This window comes from Euwallacea similis, chromosome 9 (assembly GCF_039881205.1).
Source record: "Euwallacea similis isolate ESF13 chromosome 9, ESF131.1, whole genome shotgun sequence".
NCBI classification, from domain to species: Eukaryota; Metazoa; Arthropoda; class Insecta; order Coleoptera; family Curculionidae; genus Euwallacea; species Euwallacea similis.
In genome coordinates, this window is record NC_089617.1 from 1,763,716 (window position 1) to 1,771,497 (window position 7,782).

Consider the following 7,782-nt stretch of genomic DNA (forward strand, 5'->3'; position numbering starts at 1 on the left):
GCTAGATGTTTCAGATTACAATGTAATTTTGACCATGAAGCTTGAGTGTTATTTGATTCATTATACTGAGACTTTCATTCTAGTTTGAAGATAGAGTTTGACTATTGTTTCAGGCAGATGGTGCCATAATTTCTTCTCATACTACAAATGTGCAAGTTGTATGTCTCTGAGACAGTTTGGCGAGTTTTTTTATATGAGATTGGAGATACAGTATGAATATCTGAAATAGTTTGCGTGATGACTTCTGCGAATTGAAATTAACTACTGCAAAATAATTATGGATATTTTGTTGAACCAGACATTTATTTTGTGCGATTCCCTGAAATTATAAACTAAAAGTTGCTTAGCAGATTTTAAGTATCTACTTTCACCACCTCTAGCAGTGTGCAGTTTACATGTTACTAAACTGAGCTGAAAATCAGTGAAAATTTGTAGTTTTGATTGAGATAGATTCAATGATTTTACTGGTAATACATGTCTTGAACTGAAAAAGCAAAATTGCCTAAACGTTGCAGTTTATTTCGTCTGAGGTGTTCGATTAAGTTCTCTCTGGAAATCAGCGGCAAGATGAAAAGACAAGCCTACTAGATCCCGCTGAAAGTGACCCATGAATAACAATGGACTATCGACAAGCGGCAGTTGTCGATCGCAATCTAGCGAGCGAAGACAAAAAGTTTCAAATTTCCTCGCGATGCCGCCACAATCGCCTCGCATGCAGGAAGCGTTCACCGCAATTCGTCGTCGTAAAACTATGCGACTTTCAATACTTTTTTGCTGACACTTGACATGTGTGACAGCCCCTACGGCCCGCGTGACCTCGGGGTCATTCGGGCCTCTCCGATCGTTTTTTCCGAAAAATTGGCGCCAAATTTCGATTATCTTATTTCCATTATTATGCTCGAAATACACACAGCCGAAGTAGAAGTTTCGAAATTATCCATTCCATGGTTATATGTAACTAGCCGGGGTGGACCAAGTTAGCGGTCGTCCGCGTCCCCTTTGTTCGGTGGACGCACGCCGCCACTGCTCGCTATGGCCGACTGTAGAGAGAAATAGACTGGAGGGTCGCTTGTGTTGTAGCTTTCCGTGAAAGCAGCACAGTGTAGCCGAGCGGTGTGCTGTGGAATAATGACGTCAGCCGACGCAGACAGAGCGAAGCGATATGCGCGAGTGCGAGAGAGACGAAGCGACGAGAAACTTATTAGAGTAGGGAGAACGAACGACCCAACCTAACCAGACCCCGGCCCGTTCAACGATCGATCCGAATGCCGGAATAGACAGAGAAAACACGATGTTTTATGCATGGTTTTGAATTGCGGACGGGCCGGTATACGGCTGAGTCACAGTAATTGATAATAACTTAGGCATTGCTCTTTGCTATTAGGACGAAAACTGAATTGGAGTCGGAAAAGACGCCAGAAAACGCGCTCTTCTTCTTCTTTCGCCAGCGGCCACCGTCCACTCCGGATTTAACCCTAGGCGCCCCCGTTCAAAAGTCAAAAATTGCGCCAAAAAAAGTTTTTTCAAGCTAATTATGCGCGTAAACGCATAAAACTGATGATTTAATTAGTAGTCCTGCGGTAATAATTAAAAGCAGACACTTTTTGGTTCGTTGTGTGTCGATGAGACCGCATCTAACCAAGTGCATCAAATAATTTACGGGCTGTTACGTGAACAGACCTAAAGTGGATTCGCGTCTTAGTCCCGCTGCTTTTGAATGCATGCACGTTTAGTTTAATACGAGTATTCGTCGTCCACGTCTCCTGACGTCACCAATTCAAATTGTCGCATCAACATATCGCTCTCTTCATGCGGCTTAATTCGGGCGCCAGCGATACAAGTTTTAAAAAAACACGACAAAATTCGGTGAAAGACATGGACAGGAACGTGGAAAGATCTCATTTAAAAAAGGGCGGCACTAGCCAATATACTACACACCAGATTTAAACAAATTGCAATACAAATTTCTAATATATGTTTGAAGTAAAGCGAATCCCGAAATAAATGGAAATCAAAGGGCGACCTCAGTAAAAAGCTCTTCAAAAGGGGAGGCTCTAGTAACAATCCACGTGATTCAAGAAACACTGCAAATTGCATAGTTTCATGTAGGTTAAGATAGGGAAACTTAAGCAAGAAATTTTAAGCACCAACGGTCTAGAAAAAGTTGGTTAAAATCGCTTCAAACTTCCATGAAAGACACGTGTAAGCAAGAGGAAAGAACGCTTAAAAAAGGGCGGCACAAGTAATTTTGTCATTCAATATTCAAGGAAACTTTCATATTACTTTTCAATACATTTTGGTGGCAAAACTAACTCCGGAGTAGAGTAAAATCAAAGGTATCCAGTAAAAACTCCCTGGGAAAGAACGGTTCTAGTAAGAGTTTATGTGCCTCTACTGTTTGAGACAGACTTCAACAAGAAATTTCAAGAGGCAATATCTAGAAAATTTTAGGAAAACCGCGTCGAATTTCGGCTAAAGGCACGGACAACAACGTGGAAATAAGGCACTTAGGAAATAAGCAACTTTAGTAAATTTGCTATTTGAGATTCAAGAAAATTTTCATATTTATTTTCAATACAATTTTAAAATCAATCAAAGCTTCGTATACCGGATGACCCAAATCAAATGAACATAGTTGTTACTATGGATAGAGATTTGAAATTTTAAGCATTAATGTGACAATGTCATTTGTCATTTCACGCAATTCTCCGCAATCAGCACCAACTTTTATTTTTTTATGACAAGGTATATTTGTTTATTTAAAATCACAATTTACTTGAAATTACCTTTTAAACGATCTATTTTACAAGTACCCTTTTGAACGGGCAACTGCATATAAATCCACATTTTCTGATATTTAAACTTTTTGTTAACCCTAGGTATACGAATCAAATTTCCGCAATGAAACAAGATCGGTTCAATTCTGACATACTGTTTTTGATGCAGATACAAATTTATTTATTTATTAAATTATTAATTAAACATTTAATCTTAACAAAATCTGTTCGATTCGATTGGAGTTACCCGGTTTGTTGAAGTAAAAGGGCGACTTTAATAACAAGCTCAAGAAATGCTTCAAATTTTATATAGGTTAATTAGGGTTTATTGAAATAACTCCAAAAATTTGGAATAACCCAAGATCGCACTTCGAAAAGGGCGACTAGCTGCGACAAAACTTGGCTTTAAACATTCTAGAAAACGTCCATAGTCCTTGCAATATTCTTTGAGGTAAATACGTTGCGGTACATGTTGAATTAAAAGGGCGACCCAAATAAACAACCCCTTTACAGGGGCAGTTCAAATAACTGTTCATGTAACTCAAGAAATGCAGCAAATCACCATTACTTTAAATGTGCTAATTGGTGGAAACTTTCCTGTAATAGAAAATCTTGCAAAAATGTCGTCAAAAATCGATAAAAGACGAGGACAAGAATGTGCAAAGATCCAAGTTAAAAAAAGGACGGAGCTAGTAAACTAACCATGAGATTCGGAGGAGCTTTCGTATGACTTTCCAATATATTTTTAATGTCAAACATACATAGCTCCACAACGAAAGAAATAAATGGGCGACCCAAATATACAGCTTGTACAAAAGGGCGGCTCAAGTAAAAAAATGCTGTTTGAGATTAAAGGAGCTGGAAAATAACCTAATTATAGTTTCGAAATTATTGTGAATATGAATAGAATTCTGACGTCAACAGGGAATAAAGGGCGCTAAAGAGAACAACTGACCAAAATCTCTTGATCATATTCCTCACAACAGACTTCAGATGGATATTTCTGGTGCCAATGCTACACAAAAATGTGCAAAAACCATATAAAAATTCAATGTCTTCGCAGACTAGGATGTGGAAAATCGCGCATAGGAAAGAGCGGTAAATACACCTGCAGACAAAGATAAAAGGGCGATTCTGGTAAAGAGGCTCTACAAGAGGGCGACTGTAGCGAAAAAATGTCCTTGGGGCAATTAACTAAATTTTAGCTACGTTGGGGCGTCATTTTAATTGGACTACAGTTGAACGCCTAGAGCGACCCTAGTAAATTCCTCCAAAAGTCACAGGGATAGGAGTTTTATGAAATTTTCTTCTACAGATGCTTTAATAAATTTCTCCAAGACAATCAAGAAATGGGAGTGTCTCCAACCACACCAGAGTCCCAAGGCCTGGCAGAACAGTAAATCGATTAGGTTTTGTCACCTGACCTAAAAATAAACCCGAACAACTTGTAAACCTCATTTACGCTCTCATTACATCGTAACGCCCATTTAATGCACAATCCGCACTCAATAAAATTATAAAAGCAAACAGGGGGTCCCTTTCAATGGAGCGCCATAAAACCGATTAGCCAATATAATACTTAATTAGGCGTGTGCCCATCTTTAGTTAGTGATCTATTGACATGTCAAGTGCGCCAACAGCTGACGATATTGTCATATTTCATAAAGTAGGTAGACGACTATTTGTGGGAAACCCGCCTTTTATTTACTCACACTACTGTGTGTAATAATTGAGTAAATCAGTCAGAGCTGAGGTGGTAAAACCCCGGAGGGCTCGTGGAAGTAATAATTATCAAAAGGGCGACCCAGGTAATTTATCTCTAGGACGCGGCAAATAATGATAAGACGGAGGTGAGAGCTATGGGACAAAAGGAGGCTGAAATAAAAGCGATTATGCAAAAGGGCGACCTAATAATTCGCCTTAGCAAAAGGGCAGCCTTAGTACAAAGTTGACAAAAAGGGCGACCCCAGTAAAAAGAGCGATCGTTTTTGAGCCGGGGGATGATTTTCGATGCAAACACATCATGCGACTGTGCGAGCAAAAGGGCGGGCCCAGTAATTTATCTAATTCCCGCGCTACCTTCGGCATTAACTAATGCTTTAAGATGGATCGAGACGAGTCATACTTGAGAGAAACCCCGGATAGATGCATTATTTACTACAATACTACGTAATCATTGAATCTCGGCGGACAAGTGCAACAAATCGGGCCATAAATACGAAAACGTCGTGGTCGTGCGCCGCCGTTGTTTGTGTATGTGTCAAAGCCGACGATTTTATTGCCCCGTGTATCTTAATGAGATTTTCAACAATCGTATTTCATCAGGTCGATTATTTTTTCCCGTATAAATAATTGTAAATAAATATTGGCAGGAGTTCATTCATTCGTTCATGCCGCGTACGCTACGCACACGTCCATTCAAAACGAGACCTATTTAAATTTACTTTACTACACGGGTATTAAAAATCGTTATGTTTTGCTCTCGATGACGTAGCCCGATGGCAAATTGCTCTCCAGTTAATTGCCAATGCTCATTAATATCTCTAGTAAAGCCTCTCTAAATTCCCGAAACCTTCGGTTTTTTGCATAAAATACCTCCCTTCTGAATCACTATACAGGGCGATTCACGGTTGACGGTAGGTTGGACGTTTACTGAAAACGGGACACATGATCGGCCCGAACATTTGCAAAATGATTTCGGCAATGCGGCGTTGTCAATAATATATATAAAAAAGTGCTGGCAATTCCGACACATTAAATGAAACACCCAGTAAATCATTTCATTTTTAGGTCCGCTATTTCTTTTTGATGATTCCCACTTAACAATTCCGATACCTATCTCTGGCGGTTTTCGAAATATTATCTAACGTTGACCCCAATAAAGGCTCTGTCGCAGTGCAATTTAAATTCACCAAAAACAGACATTTCGGAAGTTTGTTTCGGAACGATCCACGAATTTGTCCCGTGCAGAAAAAATAGTCCTGCCTTGTACAGGGGGCTCAAAATCCATGATTTTGCGGTTAGACATTGAACGTGCCTGAGGTGCATTTTTTAAATAAAACACCCTATACATTAGCAAATACGCTGAAAGACAATTAAGTCTCATTTAGAATGATATATCATGTTCTCATACCTAAACCCTCATAATTCACAAATAAACGCTGTTTCATGTATTGTCTCAAACATTGGATTATTTTGGCACATTTGCCGAAAGCGAAAGACTATTAAGAGACGATTAATTTGAAGTATTTTTTAAAGAAATTGCTTTGTGTTTCCGAGATATCAGTGTTTTAAATTTGAAAATGGGCAAAAAGTAGGTACCTCCCCTCCTTTGTTTTTGATGCGCTGTTTTTCGGTTTAGCGGACAGACATAGATCCTAAATTGATCGTGAATACTTCAATCGAGGTCCTGGAGCCTTGGAAAAGCACTCTAAGGGACCACCATTTTACAGAACCTCCAAAATCGTAAAGACTTCTAACAGAAAACCGGTGTGTTTAAGTGAAGTTTCGATAAAATTATTTGTTCTTCATGCATAATGCGACTAAATTTTATAGCAAGAACATGCTGAGAGTTCAATGAAATATACCCTGATTTACAGCAAATGAACGAGAAGAAGTTTAAGCGGATACAACACAACTTCGTTAGTTATTAAACTTATGCTTCAATCTAAAGAATGCTGGCCAAGCAGAACATGCATGCATTCAAGTTCGCAAAAGTCCAATTTCAAAAGCCAGTAACGAACGCAAGATCTACTTTTGTGAAGCTTTGGAGACGAAGCCTAGTTTCCCAGAGAAAACATTTCAACACACAAAATGGGCCTTTTTGGATTGATCTGAATCCACATACGGCTAAAGAAATTGGATTCCAACATTTCCTCCTCCCACTGGCCTCCTACATTTCCCAATTTTACCCCATTTGATTTTTGCTTGTGGAATAGGAGAATAAGTTTACATCACATCAGTAAACCGTAAAGAAGAACTGCGTCAAAACGTAACCAACCGTATTCGTGAGCTTGATGTAAATGAGTTCCAGAGGGCCACAAATCAGCCTTTAAATATATGCATTTTGAAGTGCTTAGAATCCAATAGCGGTCATTTTGAGCGTCTAATGTAAACATCAAATAATTGTATTATTTCATTGTTTATGTGAGTTTTAGTTAGAATTCAAGTTATTTAGGACGCTTTGAACTTGTGCCACATTTAATACCATTATTTTGCATCCGCATAGACGCGCAAATGATTAATCGCAACCTATGGAGCTACCTGTCAAATTGTTTGAAGAATTGACAGTCGACTTATTTTCAACCAACATTGCGGTCCAGAGCCATCTTCAGCAAATATGCCAAAATAATCGCAAATATATTTAGAGGCGATACACAAAATAACATTTATTTCTGAAATGTGACGGTTTAGGTATAGAAGCTTGATACATCGTTCTAAAGGAAATTTAATTGTTTTTCAGCATATTTGTTAATATACAGAGTGGGTTCTATTTTAGAAAACATACTTTAAGCAGGTTTAGTATGTAATCGTAAAACTCGAACCATCATGTACAGGGTAGAACCATTTTTTCTACGTGGAGAAAAGTCGTGGACCTTCGAGAAAAAATAATCCGTATACCTTCCAAATTTAATTTTCGCTTTCGCGTGCAAAGCTTCAGCCTCCGAACATCGCCAGACCTATATTTTATTTGGTCGCCCTTCGACATTTACTGGAACCGCCTTTTTATATACAGACCACATTTTCAATTTAATCCAAACTAACTGAATTAACCTGAACCTTCGTTATTTTAAATTTATGATATACTCACCCGTCTAAAAAATGATTTTTTATGAATTACTAATTTTTTAGTTAGCCCCCCTTGCATTTTTATTTGTGCGACCTTTATATCTTGAACAGTCGAATTTAACTAGCGGACTTTGAACATTAGGCTCCAATTGTGATTGTATTTCAGTGATTTTACTATGCTTTCGGTTCTTTTTTACCTGGTCCGCTCTTTAACGCA